Here is a 21,178-nt window from a genome sequence, read left to right on the forward strand (position 1 = left end):
GAAAAGGAAAAATGTAAAATTAAAAATAAATACAGAAAAAGAAAAAGGAAGAAAAAAGAATAAAGAAAAACGAAAAAAGGAAGAAGGTAAAAAGGAAAAAGGAACAGAGAAAAAAGAAAAAAGGAAAAGGGAAAAAGGAAAAAAGAAAAACGAAATATTGATAAAGGGAAAATAGAAATTTGAATAAAGAAAAGGGTAAAAGGATAAAGGATTAGACGGTACCAGAAAAAATAAATATGAAAAAACGGAGAAAGCACAGGATAACATTATCAAAAATTATTCCAACCATCGAAAACGGAAAATATAAATAAAGAGATTTTCAGTTTTTACAACCAAATGAATCAAACGAAAAACAAAATGGCGGAAAGTGCCACGGATTAACCTTCCAGCAGATATAAAAAGTGCCAAATCAATTCACACATTTGAGAAAAAAAAATTAAGCACTTTCTTCAATTGGTAATTTAGCTAACGTTCTACAACACACCCCGCAAGCCCACAAGGGTTTGTTGAGAGCTCCAAAAGGGATAGGGCATTATAGATGCATCTGTAAATATGCAATATCTTTATGAGCAAATAAAGTCTTCTGATAATACCGTTAAACAATCATTTGGATTTAATCCCAATCATACTGCAAAAATGTCGGTGAATTATATTACAACTTTGACTCTGTGATCGACTTTTATGTACTTTCAAATACGCACCTAATTAATGATATTTGAAAGTATGTGTTTCTAGTAAATAATAAAGATGGTAAATTTTAAGCTCGGTAATAAATAATAAAGATACGATGTTCTACATGACACGAGTCCCCGACGGGAATCGAACCCATGGCCTCCCAGATACCGGTTGGGCGCTCTAACCAACTGAGCTACACGAGACTCGTTGTGAACTGGACCATTTTACTAGGTCGATAAGTGACACGCGTCCTGCATACTGCTAGGATCAGCAATGTCGAATTCATCAAGTTTTGTAGTAAATAATAAAGATGGTAAATTTTTAAGCTCGGTAATAAATAATAAAGATAAGATGTTCTACATGACACGAGCATGGGATAATCATATCAACCTAGTAAAATATCAACCTAGTAAAATTGCCCAGCTCACAACGAGTCTCTTGTAGCTAAGAGACCATGGGTTCGATTTTATTATGTGTTTCTAGTTTGTCTAGATTTATATTAGGTTAATCTTTCAAGCATTGCTTTCTGAAGTTAACTGCACAAAGGTACCGTGCTTTCCAATGAGAACTTCGAGAAGTTGCACGGCCTTAATGGCTCAATTTGACATTTTTAATTTAATGCGTTCCTTGCCTGTTGTGGTAAAATATGGATCTCGTCGCTAAGTAGTTCTTCGACTGTTGAAGGAAAAGGGAAAGCGTTTGACCAGAGAATCGTGCAAAGATGTTCTCTGCTAAATTACACACCTTAGAGGACGCAAATGAATTAAGCTATGTAAAAAATAGTGTGCAGCGTTAATGTGTCCGCCTTCCTGTAACTTTTGTCTATAGGATCCCCTTCTCCTACATCTTACCTCCTTACCACAACTAAAATCGTTCTGATTATTAAAATAATGCAAACGCAAACTTAAATCGCAGCAGGTAATTCGTAATCGCTACAAGCCATTTCTCTAAATTCTCTTTATTATTTTTTTGAAGTGACCAACATTCAAAACACTCGATTTTTGGCACGTTTTTTAAACAATATTATCATAATTAAGCTCTTTAAACTTCCTTTTGCTCAGTTCGTTTATTTATTTTTACAAGATTTCTCTTCCTACCATTAAGGAACTTCCTCGGCCATCCATAGAAAGCTTATAAAATGTACAAAGAAACATCAAGGATATAAAATATTTTATTCGAACAGAAGCAGCTGTACATGTTGTCAGTTCGTCCATCCGGAAATCGAGTAATATTAATTTTATTTGGACAAAAAACGAGTACCAGAATAATTCAAATTCCATTGCGTTATTTCCTGTCCTTTTCAAAAGCTACTGAGATGTAAGTACAGCATGTGGCCCTAAATCAGGACAGGCCTTGGTCCGGATACTTTCGGTTCATCGTGTATTTTTCCGATAGGAAACAAAGTTTTACTAAAACCGAACCTTTACGAAGATTGTTTGATCTGTTTGCTGTCTAAACCTCGCTCGAAGGCTTTCCCGCTGGCGGTGAAGTCGACGTGAAGGTAGGTGAAGTTTGTTTTCGCGATGTTTATTTGTTCATGGCGCCTGGTTTTCTTTTTATTCCTGTATATCCGAAATGACCGCGTTAAAAAAAGATAATTTTTGGTATAATTGATGAATAGGAAATATTATTTCAACAAATGCAAAACATTTGACTGCTTGAGTTTCCGTCCAAAGTAGCAAATTAAAATTTCTAATAATAATTTTAAATAATTTAGCTGACTAGGTCCTTGGTCCGGACACTGACGGCAACCAAAAATATAACTTAAAAACGTCTGAAGGTTGCAAGCTTGATAATACTGAAAGAACAAGAGTTTGACAAAAGTAACACCTTCCGTTTACACGTTCGCGTCTTTTTCGTCCAGACCAAGGGCCACATACTGTAATTATCCGTGATAACTCCAACAACACTTTCTTATCAGTGCCTGAGAAAATTAATTTGAAAGTTCACAAGAACCATGTACACTACAGATAAAATTTTACGTGTAGCCATTTTGTAATCGTCTTTTAAGCGATTCAGTGGAACTTTGTTTTCGATGTTCGGTGTTGTAAGGATTGGTTTTTTTCGTTAAGAAATTTGAAACAGTCAACTTCGAATTATTCAAAAAAATAAACAAACAATAAAAAACGAACGGAGTTCCCTTCTTTCAAACACACTTTCACAGTTGGGTTGAATAAAACACGCCTTTGAATTGGAAAAATGACTAGAGCGTCTCAGCCTAGGATAAATGACATCTTATTGTTCATAGAAAGGAATCGATAAGCTTTTTACCATCAAGACTGCTCAGCGTGGTTAATAGAGACCTCGGAAAACCACGACGGCGACCGCAACGAAAACGTCGCCAAATACTTATTTAGGTAAAACACTAAGTCATAGATTTGCTTTCATTAGCCGCTGCAGTTTAGTCAAGCCAGAAATGTTTGACTACTTTTCGTTTAACTGTGTTATGCGACATCTACATTTTCCTAGGCATTGACGTTTTACATGTCACGACTACCCGCAGAAGCCTTGCATCGATAAGCTTCAAGAAGTGGTGAAGTCTTGTACCTGCCACAAGTGAAAACCGGCAGGCAAGCCGCATATTCTCCATGTTAAGTATTGACAAATGCGTTATCTCAGCATTTAACCCTATCCAGACCGGGGGGGGGGGGGGGGGCGAAAAGTGCCCGCGCTGACTTTGAACGCTTATAACTTTTTCAATATTCAACCAAACGTTGCCAAACTTTGCGACTTTATCTAAAATTTATCTGGGAATAATTTGGTAGGGAAGGTTGTTGTGTCAGAAACTTGACGTCACCATGGCAACGACATTTCAACAGGCATGTTTTCCCAAATTTGAATTTTCGTGTTTCTATTAATGAAAAATAACTTTAAAGCAATTATTCTCACCTTTTTACGGGTTTTAAGCACATTTTTATTGGTTTTGAGCATTTTCCAGTAATTTTGGGTGGTTTTCTGACGTTTTGGAAAAATTCCGAAATCCAAGATGCGGATCCAAGATGGCAGCTGTTTTGAAATTATGATGTAATTGTCACGTGATGTGACGTCATCATCCCACGTGACATATACCAAAAGATAGATTTTTGGACATTCTATATATCCTGTAAGTTTCATTGTGATTGCTTAAATATTCTGGAAGTAACAGAGAGGGGGGGGAAGGGGGGGCCGAAAAAGACCAAAAAAGCCCGGTCTGAATAGGGTTAAAGGAGATCATTTTGTATAACTTAAAGTGTATATGACATGAAAAATATTTTCTGCTGATTTGAAAGGCCTTTCGAAATACAGAAGAATGGCGTTTTTCTTTTCGACATATCTTTTTTCGTTTCAGAGATATTGACGTTTTTGTATTATGCAATTTAGATCAGTGATGACGTCATAAGATTTGACTCTAAAAAATGGTAAAATACTGAATAAACAATATCTCTAAAACTATGTAAGCAGTGTTCTTGGAACTTGGCACCACAAATGTGCATCACAAAAGAAACTAAATGTTACTCTTAGGGCTGTTGCCATGACAACAGTTTTGCCGCTGGTGCTGTCTCAATAAAAACTGAAATTCCCAGTTTTTGTCTTAAACCAAGAACCATCTAGCGCAGCCAAACCAATGGTGGGAATTAAGGCAATATGGGAACTGTCTGTTCTAAGCAGGACCCTTTGTCTCACTTTGACAGTGAGAGACTGGAGCTGAAAGAGTTGCTATGGCAACAATACTAAGGGAGTCATTTTATTCCTTTTGCGTTTGCACATTCGTTTACACTAAGTGCCATATTTGGAAAATCACGAGAAACATTTAACTAATCAAAATTACTACATTTGGATTAATTTTACAGCGCGCTCGATGGCGTAATCTTGTTTTTTAACAAGCTTGGTTGAATGAAGTTAAATTTGGTTTAATTCTTCTGTTTCATCTTCTTGAAGTGGTCTGGAGAACTTCGCTTCGATTTAATTAATGTATTTCGTTAGTTTCTGTAAGGAATTTACGGCGTTTAGGTCGAAATTCAAGCAACTTACCGCAAAACCAAAAATGATATTGCGCGTGTCATTACGTGTATAAAGCATTCGCGTACAAATTCTGTGCGCACGCGTTGCACGTGGGTTTCTGGTCTTTCAAGAATACGCTCATAACTAAAAGCTTGTTAACAAGTTCGTGATAACACAAAACAAGTGTGAAATGTTAGAACAGTTTCTCCCAACGCGAATGCAGGTTGTTAGGTTTGTAAATTTCATAGAACGATTTTCTTTATGAAATGCTTGTTGAAAAGTTTATGATAAATACCACGAAGCAATAGTGGAAACAAGAGCCGTTAGAACAGTTCTGTTCGGTTGTTTGTCTTTCAAAATTGTCATCATATCAAACATCTTGTTAAGAGGTTTATGATTACACGAAGCAACTGTGAAACCAACAACCGAACGTGTATATCGTAAAACAGTTATGTTTGATTTTCAGTCTCTCACGATTATCCTAAAATCTAAAAGCTTGTTAAATATTTATGACACCGCGAGACAACTGTGAAAAATTGTAGATTGTAAACATAAATCTTTTATGTTTGATTGTCAGATCTCTTACGGTTTTCCTCAAGTCTAAGAGCTTGTTAAAATGTTTAACAAGTGACACTGTGATGACATAACTAAAAGCTTGTTAACAATTGCAAGTTCCTGATGACACGAAACGTGTAAACAAGCGCTCGTGAGGACTTGATTTAACAGCTGTTGTTTTGAGATCTCCTAAAACATAAATCAATGCTCTCTTATGTTCCAATGGTTAATATTTACAATCAATATTTAATATGCAAACCAGGTTGTAGAATGCATGTTCTTAAGCATCAGTGAAAACATCAGCTGAACAGTTTCTCGCGCTGTTGAAAAGTTAAGGCAGGACAAATACCTTTCAGGTAAAGTTGCACTATTGCTAACTGGGCTTCAAGGAGTTCGTTCCCCCGAAAAATTAATATTTCCTTCGCTTGTTGTTTTTGTTGGCCACTGATGAAACGAAGCCGTTGTTTTGCTAAAAGTGTAAAATAAAATTTGACTTTTTTTTCTAGAATTGGGCAGCAGTTAAAACCTTTTACTCGTAGCACAAATCCCATTTGGTTAATGAGAACACATTTTATTGTGAAAGTACATTCACTTTTCTTTATGAAGTATACTTTAAATATATGTTCCGTTTCAAAGGCGTTAACTGTACTGAAGCAAAGTCGTAGCTCAAGCAGCTACAGAAAATTCTTCAATCATTCTCAGAACGTGTTAGATTTTTGTCTCCTTTATAACGATAGCAATCGTTGTAGTTTTTTGCAAGAGCGATAAATCAGCTCATTGTAAATAATTAGCCGAGCGATGCTGAAAACATTGGCAGTCTTTAAGTGAATTAAACACTGAAGCGTTAAGGTTAAAATCAGGTAATTGACATCCGTTTACCAGCTAACATGAGCTAAAATTATATAATTTTCCGTCAACTCCGAACTCCGGCTGGGCATTACATAATATTTAACCGTACTGTGCTTGCAATGCATTCTTGCACTCGTAAATATCATGATGCTGTGATGTATGCCGTGATGTCGAGCTTTTGGGCTGCGAAGGCATCCCATCGACCTTTTAGCATGTTGTATTGAAGGAAGGAGGTGTGAAAGCCAAGATGGCCGACGGACGACGCGTTGTACGAGCTGCGTAAACTTTCGCTCCGGGGAAGCCCAGATAGGCTTCGGCATAGAAAAAAAAGCGCCACCGAAACTTGAAATAACTAAAGCTTAATATGGAAAATATCGTTTGCGTTATTATAGCCTTTTGATGTCGAAACGGCAGGTTCGCTCGCCGAGTTGTGCAGAAAATCCGTCTCCGAAGAGAAGACTAAAACTAAAGAGCCAAGGAAAAACTGAGATGAGTTCGAGCAAGGATTCCGAAGACCAAGTCTCTTTGAGGATGATTATGGACAAGCTAACATCTTTAGAATCAAGAATGGAAGACAACTTCTCACAAATGCACTCCCAAATGTCCGAACTAAGGTGTGAATTCAAAGAACAAATTGATGGTGTCAAAGTCAATATCATATCGAAAAATCCCTTGAGCACGCATGGGCAGTGATCGAAGACGTCCAGCAGGAGGCGGACACGAATGAAGATTCAAATAATAATAATAATAATAATAATAATAATAATAATAATAATAATCTTTTAACAGGAGGCTCCACTCACTAGTGTGGTTTTCAGGGAGGTCCTGAGATTAAAAATAATGGCATTAAAAAAAAAAAAGATTTAAAAATCGAAATTATTACAAAGATGATTAAAAACCCCTAAAAGCTAAGAACGATACGACTAAAAATATATAAAATTGAAATTCGCAGTAAAATTAATAAAAATACAATTGATCATTAAGGTTAAAAAGCCTACTTATACTTATTATTTACATTAATGTTTTGTGTGGGACATTCTTAAAGTCTCTTAGAGATAGATTTTTTGTTGTTGGCGGCAGTTTATTCCAGTCAGCCAAAGCACTGGTGAAGGATCTAAGAAGTCCCCAGTTGGTGACAGATTTTGTAGTTCGAATGATGTCTTTGGAGCGGGTGTTATAGCTATGATAATTTTGTCCTCGTACAATGATGTTATTTCTAGTACTGTCGTCATTGACTACAATGTAAATTATGCATGTGGATGTAACGTTGCAATTGCCTTCTGACAGACAGGTTTGTCCAGTTCAGATCTGATCGATAGTGCTTCGGATGAAGACGAATGCGTCGACCTATCCAGGATCAATTTAGTGGCTTTATTTGGTAAAACTTGGATTGAATCCATTAGGATCTTGTTGTTTTTATCGCCCCAAACAATACTGGCATATTCAAGTATTGGAACGACCATTGTCGTGACGTACATTTTCCGAGCATAGACAGGAAGCAGATGTTTAACCCTATCCAGACCGGGGGGGGGGGGGCGCGGAAAGTGCCCGCGCCGACTTTGAACGCTTATAACTTTTTTAATATTCAACCAAACGCTGCCACACTTTGCGACTTTATCTAAAGTCTATCTGGGAATAATTTGGTAGGGTAGGTTGTTGTGTCAGGAACTTGACGTCACCATGGCAACGGCATTTTGACAGGCATGTTTTCCCAAATTTGTAATTTTCGTGTTTCTATTAATGAAAAATAACTTTTCACCTGTTTACGGGTTTTAAGCACATTTTTATTGTTTTTGAGTATTTTCCAGTAATTTTGGGCGGTTTTCTGACGTTTTGAAAAAAATTCGAAATCCAAGATGGCGGATCCAAGATGGCGGCTGTTTTGACATTATGATGTAATTGTCACGTGATGTGACGTCATCATCCCACGTGACATATACCAAAAGATAGATTTTGTGACATACTATATATCCTGTAAGTTTCATTGTGATTGCTTAAATATTCTGGAAGTTACGGAGGGGGGGGGGCGGAATCCGCCCCCCCCCCCCGGTCTGAAAAGACCAAAAAAAGCCCGGTCTGAATAGGGTTAATTCTCCGTAAAACTCCCAGTCTTTTCGAGACTTTTCTTTGAATTTGATCAATATGATCATGCCAGGTTAGGTGCTGGTTCATAGTTACACCAAGGTACTTGAATTCTGTTACTTTCTCCAGTTGACTGTTATTAGCCATAAGATCTATATCGTTAAATTGACTTATTCTGGATTTGCCACTAATGATCATGAACGTCGACTTTGCAACATTTAATGTCAACTTGTTGTTATTCAGCCAGGATGTAATCGCTTCCAAGTCCGCATTCAGTTTTGATTGCAAGTCATTTGGGCAACTCTCGTGGCAATAAAAAGCCATATCATCAGCGAACATAGTCATCTTTGAGTGTTGCAAAACAGATTGAATGCCGTTTATGTACATTAAGAATAGCAGTGCCCAAGAATACTGCCCTGAGGTACCCCCATAGTGATTTGAGCTGGAAGGGAGAATGCATCATTACAGATCGTTTGTTGAAATCAACCAGAGAGATATGAGCGAAACCACGCCAAGCTTTTTCCAGCCACTCCTAGACTCTTGAGCTTATTAACAAGGATCAAGCGATCAACAGTATCAAAAGCCTTACGTAAATCCAAAAACACTGCTTCCGTTACGCACCCCTTGTCCATGCTCTCTAGGATTTGATCCGTAAATTCAACTAGGGCGGTGGATGTTGAGCGCTTCTTGCGAGGAGAAAATGGTCCAGGAAACAGGCAGTCCGTGCAGTCAAGTAGCTAGCAATAAAATATTCATGGTTCTTCATGTTCATGCATTTCGAATGAAACCATAACACATTCATCACATTACACGGCCTTTTGATTCATTCGACAGCCCTTAGCACACAAAACACATGGATCCCTGATTGGTCCAGGATTTAACATCACCGGCAAGAATGACAAAAAACGAAGCGGCGAGCTAGATGATTACAAGCTTCAAACCTGTTTGAAGTTTAAGCGATGGCGGAACATTCAGCGCACGTGGGCGGTCATGTAATCCTGAATTTCGACCAGGAAAATGCTTGACATCTAGTTTAGATGCTACAGCTAGCGAGGAGGCGAAACTTGTAATCTTTCCAGTCTGGACAGGCGCTTGCAACAGTAATAATATGACCATAAACACGCTGTCAACGATCAAATGCGACCATATCACTCAAAGAGATCCAAGAAAAACTTATCGCTTTAGAGAACTACACCAGAAGAGAAAATCTGAGAATCATAAACATTGATTGAGGAAAATTGTTGGGACATAGTTTATGACATAACTGAAAACGAGCTAAAGTAAAGCACCGAAGATATCAAGTTTCATGCAGTACACCGTGTCGGTAAAACAGTGTCCCAAGACAACTCCACGCCACCGCGCCCGCGACCGATAATAGTTAGATTTGTTAGCCGAGAACACGCAGAAGGCTTGGGAAGGCTTGAAAACGCTAATGAACGTACCATTTAAAACTTCTTTTTCCCGCGGGATAGAGGTGGAGATGCGCAGATTGGCTTTGGAAACCCTTAATTTGGGTCGACAACACTGTACTTGGAATCGCTAAAATCGCGCCCTATTTCAAAACTTATTGTCTTAAACTATAATATACCAAATCAGCTCTGACAAGGTCTTTTAACGCGCTTTGATTAATTCCAGGCTAACAGCTAGCTGTGAAGAAGACGAGGGAATTCATCGTAAACATCAAGGGATATTGAGCTTCAACCACTGGAGATGTCTGCGATTCGCTTCATTAAAGTTACTTTGCTGCTGGCCATGCTGACATCGTACTGTCTCGCATCACAAAACCGGGCGGCAAATTCAGGTTCCAGAGTTAACAAACGTAAGTTACATTTAATGATGTTACGTCCGTCTTTCCTTCACTCATGCTTTGCCCGGCATGGGACTTCTTCCTTCTTCCTTCCTATACGTTTCCCAAATTTTTTTTACTGCGGGTTATACTGGCTTTGAGTGCATTAAGTTTTACCAAAGTTTTGTGATTGTTTTCATTTTACCTAAGCACTTTTCCAACCGGTTCATGGATTTTATCTCATATCTTTACTGGGTTTGAACTGATTTCAAGTTTTGTGGCATGTTCCGATCTTTTCTAAAGGAACGTTCCTCTAATATCGATTGTTCCTCGTTATTGTGTTCCTATTAAGTTAAAGTGGACCAGCTTTTTACAAAGTTAGGAACAAAACGTTCACAATGAGCTAAAAGAGGAACATTTCGTTCCGAGTTCCCAACTGTAAATGAAACATATTGTTCCTAAGTTACTAACTTATGACTGTTTTGTTCCGAGTTCCTTTCTGTGCGTGAAACACATTGTTCCCAAATTGATAATTTAGGACCGCTTTCAGCGCTTTGTTCCGAGTTCCTATCTGTAAATGGAACGTGTTGTTCCCAAATTGATATTTTAGGATATTTTTGTTCCTAGTTCCTATCTGTGAATGGAACGGTTTGTTCCCAAATTGTTAATTTAGGACCGTTTTGTTCCGATTTCCTGTGTGTGAGTGGAACGCATTGTTCCCAAACTGCTCAATTAGGAACAAATTTAGGACTGTGTGGGTCCGAATTCCTCTCGATTAATGGACCATTTTGTTCCTAAATAATATTGCCCATTCAAATGAAGACAAACAATGGGGCGCGTATAGACCTGCTTGGGCAAGCTGAGCACAATCTTTGGTGTCATAAATTTTGTACAATAGTAATGAGGGCAGGCAAGCGGAGGCATGCCTTGCCAAGTTTAAACATGAATGAAGTTTCTTAAGATGTCATTCGTGCGTTGTTTTTTGGAAAAGAAATTCAACTTTAGGAGATTGTGTTGGCCATTTTTTTAAATAGAAAAATGAGCAAGAAGTAAAAAATCAATTGGTCAAATATCGATGGAGCATCGCCCAAACCAAAACGGCTTCACTTGGAAAAGAATAAAACCGATCGATTGTATCATTGCCCAATACAAGTGTGTGACTGTTAGAAGAGGTGACATTTCATTTACCTCGTTACGAGAATACCGTGAAGACGTGCAAAACTATCCCAGGTCAAGTTAATCCTGCGGACTTAACCTTTGCCACGAAATTCGTCGCGGTGTATTTGTTCATCAAGGTGAAGGGATCTCGGCCTATGACTTACCAGTATTTGACCGTGGACATGGTTAAAGCAGCAAAGGAGAACGGAGGATTTATTCACCAGAAAAAGTTCAAGACGGCCAGCAAGTATGGATTTGACTCATTTATTCTGACCGATGCAAGCATGCAGGTGCTTGAAAGCTACATCGATTTCGTTAGGCCATTGCTGAAACCAGAGTGCGACTACGTACTTGTCACCAGAAATGGAGGACAACACAGCAAATTGGGCGACATTATGAGTAAACTAGTGTTTGATGCAATCGGAAAATACATTCATCCGACGCGCTATCGTCAAATTGTCGAAACGCAAGGCCTCGATCTGCTCACAAGCAAGGAGCAACGTATTTTATCAGAAGACCAAAAACACAGTTCTGTCGTTGCAAAAGTTTACTATCAAAAGCAAAGATCGCGAGAAGTTGCTGTCAAAGCTCACGAGTGTCTACAAAAGCTACAAGGTACGAAAGGCTCGGAGGTGGATAGGGAAGTGCAAACGAGGTTTAGCGGTTCAACCTCAAGTGTTTCCGCACCGGTCGAAACAACATAATCAAAGCAAGAAAAGAATCAAGATTCCCCTCCCACAGACCATTTGCGAGTTCAAAGAACTTATCGTCGGGTGTTAAAATTCACGGCAGACGAGGATAAGTTTCTCAGGAAGGGCATTGATAGGCACGGGTTTGGGCAGTGGACGGCAATTTTGAGGGATCCTGATTTCAAATTTCAAGACGGAAGAACGGCAGACTCTCTCAAGAAAAGGGCTGGAATGAAAATGCAGCTAGTTTAATTACCGAGGCAAGGACAACACTAACATGTTCAACTTAGAGAATCGTCCAAATGACATTGAAATGACTGCATGAAGAGATGAAACACGCTTTATTGCTGGACCAAATTAAAGTGAATTTACACAATCCGGCAATTACATTATGAATACACAAACTTGACTCTCGGCTAATCCATTTTTTTTGCCACTATCAATATAGAATAGTTCCAGCAATGCCTGAACTTTCAAAACAACGACAAGTTACAACACTATTTAATTCTGACTTTTTAAACTAGATTCCTCTTGACAGTTCCATTTTTTAACCTTGACTGGGGGTGTAATAGTGCGTGATTTTTCGTTTTTTTGCGATATGGGTGCTGCTTGTGGCCTTCTCACTGCGTCGTTTCTGGGATGCTGGTTTTGGAGTGGATGAACGGCTGTGCACCATGGGTGTTGGTGTAATGAAGAGTGTTTCGTCTTCCTCGTCGTTCATCTCTTCGCAAGGATAGGGTTGGGGGCACCAAATGCTGCTGATGAGCTGCGCCTGTGAAGGCGCAACAAACTTCATTTCAACGGCCTTCTTCTTTCGCTCTATCAAGACCAGTTTGGCAAGTCCTGGAACTTCATGCTTTTGGTGCCTCCACTGTCATTTCCATCATGTAATTAAGCGCGCGCTTCATTCCCTCGTCTTTGGCACTATCTTCTCTCTTTTGTAGGTCTCGAAGCTCCCTCTCTTTCTCCATCACGCACTCGTCCTTGAAGTATTCCCGCGCTTTTTTGACGAGCATTCGTTCATCTTTTTCCTTCTTTCGCGCGAAGTAATCTTCCCTTGACTTCTCGATATTGGGATGGTACGTCCGTGTACCGATTCTAAGAGGTGGGCGTCTTCTTCTTTTGATCATGCCCAGTGAGATCCAGCGTTCTTTCGTCTCTTCTAGCACACGTAAACGGGCGCTCTCTTGCAGGCTGTTACATGAATCGACTGTGCGTTTCATTTCAGAGGCGAGCAGGCCAAGTTGTCTTTGTCGTAGAGAGTGGCTCGGCTCATGTTTGCTAACGAGCTCAATGTTCTTTAGAGTCTTCTCCATCTCTCCAAACGGGGTAGAATCGGTGTCGGACGTTTCACCCTCACTGTCACTTATGGCTGTCGAAGTACCAACTTGCTCGTGCTCGCTATCACTGTCTTCAAGCTGCATCAATCTGATTCGCTCTTTTTCCTCCTCGTCGATTTCACCCGGCTGTAAACTGGTCCCCGGCACGGGAGGAGAAAGCTCGTCGTCTGGAGTGCGCGCAAGTCCAAGTGCCCAAACTATGCAGTCCATTGCATTGGCACGCAAGGATTCTTGGACTCCTGCCACACGTGGCGAGTTCAGGCTTTTAAAATGGAACTTCTTCAAGCGGGCTTCCATAGCGAGATTGTGCTCTGCTCCGAAGTCCATGTCGGTCTGACATGTAATGAACATGGGGCATCTTATCAGGGAGAGGCTTGATGTTTTATACTTGCGGTCATGTGCCGTCAAACCACCTTGCGTCAATATCTTCCAGTCGTCTGGCTCCATCAGTTTCGCGTGTGCCTCGTCAAGGAAGAGAATTTGAGTGTTTTCATCGACCAAACTCTTGTTGAACGCCTTCTATTTGCTGATCATCGCGATGTGCCTTGTTGGGATCAAGCGCGTAAGGGGCGTGAAGAGGCTTGTTTTTCCGCTGTTAGGCTCTCTAATCAGGCACATGACTTTCTCCTTGTGTTGCTTGATGCGGCAGTTGAGTAGACGAAGGTAGTACTCGCAAAAGTGCGCCGTTCCAAGCTGGTTCAGGCTATTTTCCAAGATTTCTTTAAAGTATCCTGGATCAGGCTCTTTGGTGTGGTCGTATTCGATGAACGCCCTGGGTGATTCTTTGCCAATGTCCGTCTCTTTGATGGGATCAAAAACGAACTTTCTTTGGCTCATTGATAGACACCATCCTTGATTCACTTTGATTAAGTCGTAGTTGATACGAATTTGCTTCTTGAATTCGCAATCTCTGTTCCCAAGTAGCTCGACTAGCTTGTTTAGGTGTTTTACTATGCTGTCTTTGAACTGGTAATTGTTGGCCAATAGGGAAAGAAATTTGGTCAGCGAGCAGCAGTGCTGATACGTGAAGTGCGATCGTTTCACCCTTTTAAAGACTTCTCAGCAGTAAAGGGCGTAATTCAATTTTGACATGGCTCTTTCGATGTCGTTCGTCAACACAACGATAGGCGAGGCAAGAGCTTTCGTAATTGTCGGGACATCTGTTGGGAAATCGCTTTCTTCGATGCCAAAGACATCAAATTGCAAGCCAGAACTGACGAGCGATGGGATGATTTTTTCTCGCAGCTTTGTACTAAACATACTGCAAACCACTTGTAACCTCACAACACGTTCACTTGCGTTGAGCGACTCCAATGGTTCCTCTACGAGTTGTTGTTGAAGTGATTGAAGGCTGTGAGAAAAGGACTCGTCTACCTTGGTCTGTAAAAAGTGATTGTTGTGATCTTTAAGCGTTGTGCAAAGTGGTGCGCACGATTTCTCTTCGCCTCCCCTTTTGCAGGCCGGCAGCAGGGTGTTGGCTGTCACTTCCATGCCCGTTTCTAACAGAGCTGCATGCAGCGGAACAGTTGACACGGGCAATCCATTCGAGGACTGTACTGCAACCCAGTAACTAATGGCCGGCCAATACTTTTCCTGCACTCCTTCGTTCTGGTCGTCTTCTTGCTCTTGGCTGTCAGAATTCTCTTTCTTTTCTTTGGTTCTTTTTTCCAGGGCAGCAACAGCAGAGAAAAAAAAATACAACTCCTTTCATCTGCTTGATTTGTTCGTCGCATTCGTCTCACTTTGTGCATATGTTCAGCCACAGATCTTCGTAAGACGTTTTCTCATTCTTGCTGTACTATAACTTCGCAGACAGCAACGAACATTTTCCTTGTATTCTGGTATAACTCTGCTCAGCAGCGCGCTTCGGATTCTCTAAGAAACAGGAGAAATCAGTACAATATAAACGTGATGTTAAATCTAGTGAACGCATGTCAAATTGTTACTAATGAAAGATGATAACATGTAGGCCTTTTTCGTCTTTAACCCGAGCTAAGAACTTATTATACGCCGTCCTATATGTAGTTATTTGAAAGTGAAACACAGCTCTGCCTTATATGAACTACCCAAATTTCTAGAAATTGGCGCGAAAGTTTTACACACCTTATTATTGAGCTGCCGTGCTGGTGCCGTGGCCATGTCGTCTAGTGAAATGAGAACGAACTCAGTTTGCAGTCCCATTTTATAGTATCGTAACTGCATTGTTTAAACATTTTTATGTGTTCTTTTGTCTTTCATAAATTCCGGCCATAAAAAGCCGCTTGGTTGCAAAAAATGCATTGGTTGCATTACGTAACCGCTGCAATCGCATTCTTGTTCATGACGTTACATAACCATTCATGGTGGACAATAGAAGTGTAAAATTGCCAAAGTTTGTAACGTAACTTCTTTTTCCTTTGAGCTGTTTTGAAGTGTAGCCGAACACTGGAATTCTTTACACAATCAACATAGGCGTTTAAAAATGTCAAGCAGACTGTAAACGTTTTATTAACGCATGGAAGTAAGCTAATTGTTCTCCTGATATGCGGGAAAAGTTTGTATTTTAATGTGTTCTTTTTTTGTCTTTTTGTCTAAGTTTTGGCCATAGAAAAGCCCTTGATTTTTTAAAAAGCATCTGTATGATTACGTAACCGCTGCAATCACATTCTTGTTTATGATGCTATGTAACAATGGGAGTGTATAATTGCCAAAGTTTGTTACGTAACTTCCTTTGAGTTGTTTTTTATAAGTTAATATTAATTTTGGGTGTTTGTTGATGTTGGAGAACAACAGGTTCCTTTTAGGTTAGTTCCGTTCGGTTTTCAAGTTTGAATTCAATAATTTGGAATCATTCTGCCGTTATAACCAGTTGCCATTTTAGCATCAAAGTCTGAAGGAGAGCACACCAATAGGTCGCTTATCTAGTTGACATATTTCTTTGAAGTGTGATCTTTGAGACATAAAGTCCGAGGAACAGAATTTTGGGAAACGATCCTTCCTTCCTTCCTTTTTAACTTCATTTTTCCCTTCCTTTTTCCCTTCTCTCATTCCTCCCTTCCTTCCTGCCTCTATTTATTGTCTGTTGATTCGCATGCTTGCTTGTTTATTCATTCCTTCATTGTGTGTGTGGTTCACTTTTTGACTTGTTTGTTTGCTCCATCCCTTACTACTCTTATGACCGTTCTCGCTGCCATAACAAAGAAAAAATGGTAATCACTCAGATATATCCTTGTTGAATAATATCACTTTTTCTTGTCCCGATACAGGCAACATTCCGATCAGGGAAAATGACGCGAAGAACTTCTTGAGTGATCTCGCGCGTCGTCGTCCAACTGGAGCGAGTAGTGAATTATATGAGGAATGTCGCGAGGAATGCGAGAGAGTGTATAATTATGGATTCTGGAAGTGAAGGCAGGTAATTATCTTAAAGCTGTTTGTTTTCTTGAAGCAAATTTTGTTTTTCCTTCTTAATTTCTAGCTGCTTGTGCTTGAATATTTTTTTCCAATTGTTCCCCTGTTTAGCTGCTGATTCAAAATGTGGTACAGAAAACACGAAGAAGATGTCATTGATATTAACCTGAACATGTGAAGTAGAGTAGCTGCAGTCTATATTACAGCAGTCTGCACAGCGGATTATAAATAAACAAAGAAAAAAATATAATAAAGGACTCGACGTCCATTGGCTGAAATGAATAAAAGAAGCTTTAGTATCCGTTATTTGAACGCTTCCAAAGCACACTAATGAAAAATGACCTTTTAAATTTTATGCTAAAATATACTTTTTTAAAAGTGTGACCTCTCACGCGAAAACGTTCCTTAGGACTTGCCGTTTTGAAACGGATAGCCGCGCGTTTGCCGTTGAGTAGCCGTGTGCACGGAAAGGGATGCCGTTTGAGCCCTGTAAGCTATCCGTGTATCATAAATTAAGGGCCGTTTGAGCCGTGTGGCCGTTCCGTGTAAAAAAAATTGTCAGCCGTTCGAGCCTTGTGGCCGTTCCGTGTGAAGAAATTGACTAGCCGTTCGAGCCGTGTAGCCGTTCCGTGTGAAGAAATTTACTAGCTGTTCAAGCCGTGTAGCCGTTCCGGGCGAAGAAATTTACTAGCCGTTTAACCGTTCCATACAAAGAAAACTTTTAGCCGCTCGAGCAGCAAAAGCTGTCCATTTAAAGTTTCATCAGCCCTTGAAGCGGCTCAAGCTACACGCTATACATATAAGAAAGTTTATAAGACGTTCAAATGGCATGAGCTAAAAACTGCACCTTAGTAAATGTGATGTTTAAAAACTTCTCGTTCTAAACGGACACGGTTTTTTTTCTGCTCTTGAAATATCTTCGCTTTTATAACATTCGATCATCGATAAAAATTTTATCTAAGACTAAAAACTAAGGTCAATTCAACGAGTTACGAGAAAATGTTTCGTTGCTTGACGGAATGCAAATTTCGAGCGCTTCTGATTTGAGATCTAAGATAAATATTACCTCGTGTTACGTTGGAATACACTGACGACCCGTTGCTGCGAACACGCTCTCTCGCTGAAAAAAAGCGAACAGCTTTGCTTTCTCAGTTTGCCAATAATAAATATACTCAAATTGCAGAAATGTATAGGAATATTTGTAGTGCCCTGACCAAACAGAATGCTTTGACTTTGAAATGATTTTGCAGCGCGGGACAGTTAAACAATGGCGGCCTTCTTTTACTAAATTTTCTGACGCGCGTAGAAGCATAAGAACGAAAAACTAAGAGAAAAAAAACTTCTTGGATGTTTTGACTTTGAAATGATTTCGCAGCGCAGGACAGTTAAACAATGGCGGCCTTCTTCTACTAAATTTTCTGACGCGTGTAGAAGCATAAAAACAAAAAACTTTGATGAAAAAATCTGCTTGAATGCTTTGACTTTGAAATGATTTCGCAGCGCGGGACAGTTAAACAATAGCGACCTTCTTTTACTTAATTTTCTGACGCTCGAAGAAGCATAAAAACGAAAAACTAAGAGAAAAAAATCTGCTTGAATGCTTTGACTTTGAAATGATTTCGCAGCGCGGGACAGTTAAACAATGACGGCCTTCTTCTACTAAATTTTCTGACGCGCGTAGAAGCATAAGAACGAAAAACTAAGAGAAAAAAACTTCTTGGATGTTTTGACTTTGAAATGATTTCGCAGCGCAGGACACAGTACGGTTAAACAATGACGGCCTTCTTTTACTAAATTTTCTGACGCGCGTAGAAGCATAAGAACGAAAAACTAAAAGAAAAAAAACTTCTTGGATGTTTTGACTTTGAAATGATTTCGCAGCGCAGGACACAGGACGGTTAAACAATGACGGCCTTCTTTTACTAAATTTTCTGACGCGCGTAGAAGCATAAGAACGAAAAACTAAAAGAAAAAAAACTTCTTGGATGTTTTGACTTTGAAATGATTTCGCAGCGCGGGACAGTTAAACAATGGCGGCCTTCTTTTACTAAATTTTGTGACGCGCGTAGAAGCATAAGAACGAAACTCTAAGAGAAAAAAAACTTCTTGGATGTTTTGACTTTGAAATGATTTCGCAGCGCAGGACAGTTAAACAATGGCGGCCTTCTTTTACTTAATTTTCTGACGCGCGTAGAAGCATAAAAAACGAAAAACTTTGTGGAAAAAAATCTGCTTGAATGCTTTGACTTTGAAATGATTTCGCAGCGCGGGACAGTTAAACAATGGCGATAATATTATTCCGAGCCGTTCGAAAGAGGAGTTTTGCTATTTTGTTATGAATGAAGCCGTTTAAACTTTTTTCATCCGCGCGGCCGTTCGACATCATCCGTGTGAAGAAAATTTACATCCGTGTAGCAGTTCGACTTCATCCGTGTGAAGAAAATTTACATCCGTGCAGCCGTTCGACTTCATCCGTGCGAAAAAAAAATTACATCAGTGTAGCCGTTCAACTTCATCCGTGTAACAAAAATTTACATCCGTGTAGCCGTTCTCGGTATCCGTGCCGTTTCTCATCCGTTCACTTGCCGCGCGTTTCGCCGAACACACGGATTCCGTAAGGAACGTTTTCGCGTGAGAGGTCACCAGCCTCGTCCCCAGTCGTCCCCGGCGAATTTGGATGTGACGTCACCCGCCAAGCTTGTCGGGAAAGTTCGCCTAGGACGCCTGGCGATAAACGGCAAATCCAAAATGGCGGAGCCTGTTCAACGATTGAACTTCAGTCAAGACCTTAAAAACGCGTCAGAATTAGGCTGGGATTCCTTCATCCATGTCTGCCAGTAAACTCGTGAAGTTATTGGAGATTTTGTATTTAAGGAACCGGTGGTAGAAAAATTAAATATCGATTTTTATGCGCAGCAAATTGTTCCATCTAAAGAGACCTAGAGCGCTTGAAGAATATGTTCCACTAACTGTTACTGGTGATGGGAGCTGTTTCTATCGATCAATTTCTCTGTTGGTGAACGGAGATAAAATAGTGGCCGTTCGTGGAAAGTTCACGAAAGTTGTATGATGAGTATTTTTGCTTCTCGCTAACACAACAACAACAGCGGTGAAAAGATAACAGAATCAGAGCTGGTAATACATCGATACTTTCGACTGTGCTTTCGTGTGTGCTTTCTTTGTTCCTTTGCCTTCGCTTATTTCGAATATTTTTCGCATTTTTCTCCAAGGTGTGTGAAGTTGTAACTATTTATTCGAAGTATCAGTAGCAAAATATTTGACTAAAGCTACTTATCAAAAAAAAAAAAAATAGAAAGCTGTGTAGTGGTTTGTTTTCTAGGAAACAGACGCTGCAATTCGCCTCGGTGACGACACCGAGTTGTGATGTGTCAACTCAGCTGCTTAACAGATTCAACTTTTCTCTGCATACAGACTAGTGAGACTCTGTAATATACCAAATTCCCTTCGGCCACTAAGCATTGACAAGATGAATGCATTTTGTGCCAGGCCTCGCGCTATCGCGCTCGGTTCCAGTCCTCCTCCGCTCACTCGCATAGCGCGGTATGGTCTGGGGACGAGGCTGAGAGGTCACAAGTATGTTCTAATAGCTTTTTGTTACTAAAATACGTGATACAAAGATCTGCTAACTCCCCCTCCCTGCGTACACCCCTCACTCCCCCACCCCCTGTGCCTTGCCGAGATCTGAGGAGGAATTCAAGAAACCTACCTTGAATTTAGATGGATCCGAGTTGATGTTACAACTACATTTGCTATAAATCTTAGTTGACAATACAACTTAGCCGCCCTGGCCCATTCTAGAGTTACGATATCTCCTAGTAAGTTAGGAGGTCAAATTTCACCTTCTTCTGCTTAAACAAAACAAATACTTTCAATATTAATAGCAAGAATATTAGGCAAAAAACTTTGTAAATAGAATTCAATGTTTGCTATATTCCACTTGTAGCAAAAGCAATACGTGCAATCGGCTTTGCTTATAATTATAGTTTTCTTCACGTGTGAACAACATAACCAATCAGCATCGAGAGTATAGCGACCAGAGCGCGAGAACTCAAATGGTTTTCAAAGAGGTGGAGAAAAAAGCGTCAGCGGCAGTTTATGTTTTGAAAACATGGGTGCGAGTATTGTTCTATCTATTGTCCACGTATTAGCCTGAGCCACATATTAATACCTTCAAATTTGATTCCTTAGAGTCATTTGTAGGTTTTTTTTACATAATGTTAAGGATGGACACATACTGAACAGGTGTATGTTAATTAAGGAATTCAAACTGAATTTATATTTACCATGTACATACACATCTTAAGGTAAATATAGATGCGTTTAAGCAATTCGAAGGGTTTCGATGAATTGTTTAGTGCTGATTCATAATGTTGAAGATCGCAATATATTCTAAGGCATATGCTACACTCAAGGCGGGGGTACACCTTAAGGCCGTTTATCCACTGTCGATCATGCGTTTCAAGTGATTCAATTCTCTCTGTTCATTACACGAACCTATATGTTGTGGTGTTTTTTCTAAATTTTTGGATGATTTTGAGGGAGTTTTATTAGGAGATTTCTCATATGGATAAGTAAAATGTAGAGAAAAAGAATTATTGAAGATTTAGTGTGATCTTAAAATAAAAAATTGAAGTTAATAATTAGTAGATGGA

The 21,178-nt window shown here is 39.7% G+C and overlaps 1 long non-coding RNA gene across 2 annotated transcripts; it reads left to right on the plus strand.

Moving 5' to 3' along the window:
* Positions 1-5,482: 5,482 nt before the first annotated feature.
* On the plus strand, positions 5,483-16,786 carry LOC144628819 (uncharacterized). 2 transcript variants are annotated; one of them, XR_013566290.1, is made up of 4 exons: positions 5,483-5,567; positions 9,778-9,961; positions 16,361-16,509; positions 16,617-16,786. It is a non-coding gene; the product is annotated as an uncharacterized LOC144628819 (long non-coding RNA). The 2 variants fall into 2 exon arrangements; XR_013566289.1 differs by having other exon boundaries at positions 5,528-5,567; positions 9,790-9,961.
* The last annotated feature ends 4,392 nt before the right edge of the window (positions 16,787-21,178 follow it).

This window comes from Oculina patagonica, chromosome 10 (genome assembly GCF_052425735.1).
Source record: "Oculina patagonica isolate OP01 chromosome 10, crgOcupat, whole genome shotgun sequence".
NCBI classification, from domain to species: domain Eukaryota; kingdom Metazoa; phylum Cnidaria; class Anthozoa; order Scleractinia; family Oculinidae; genus Oculina; species Oculina patagonica.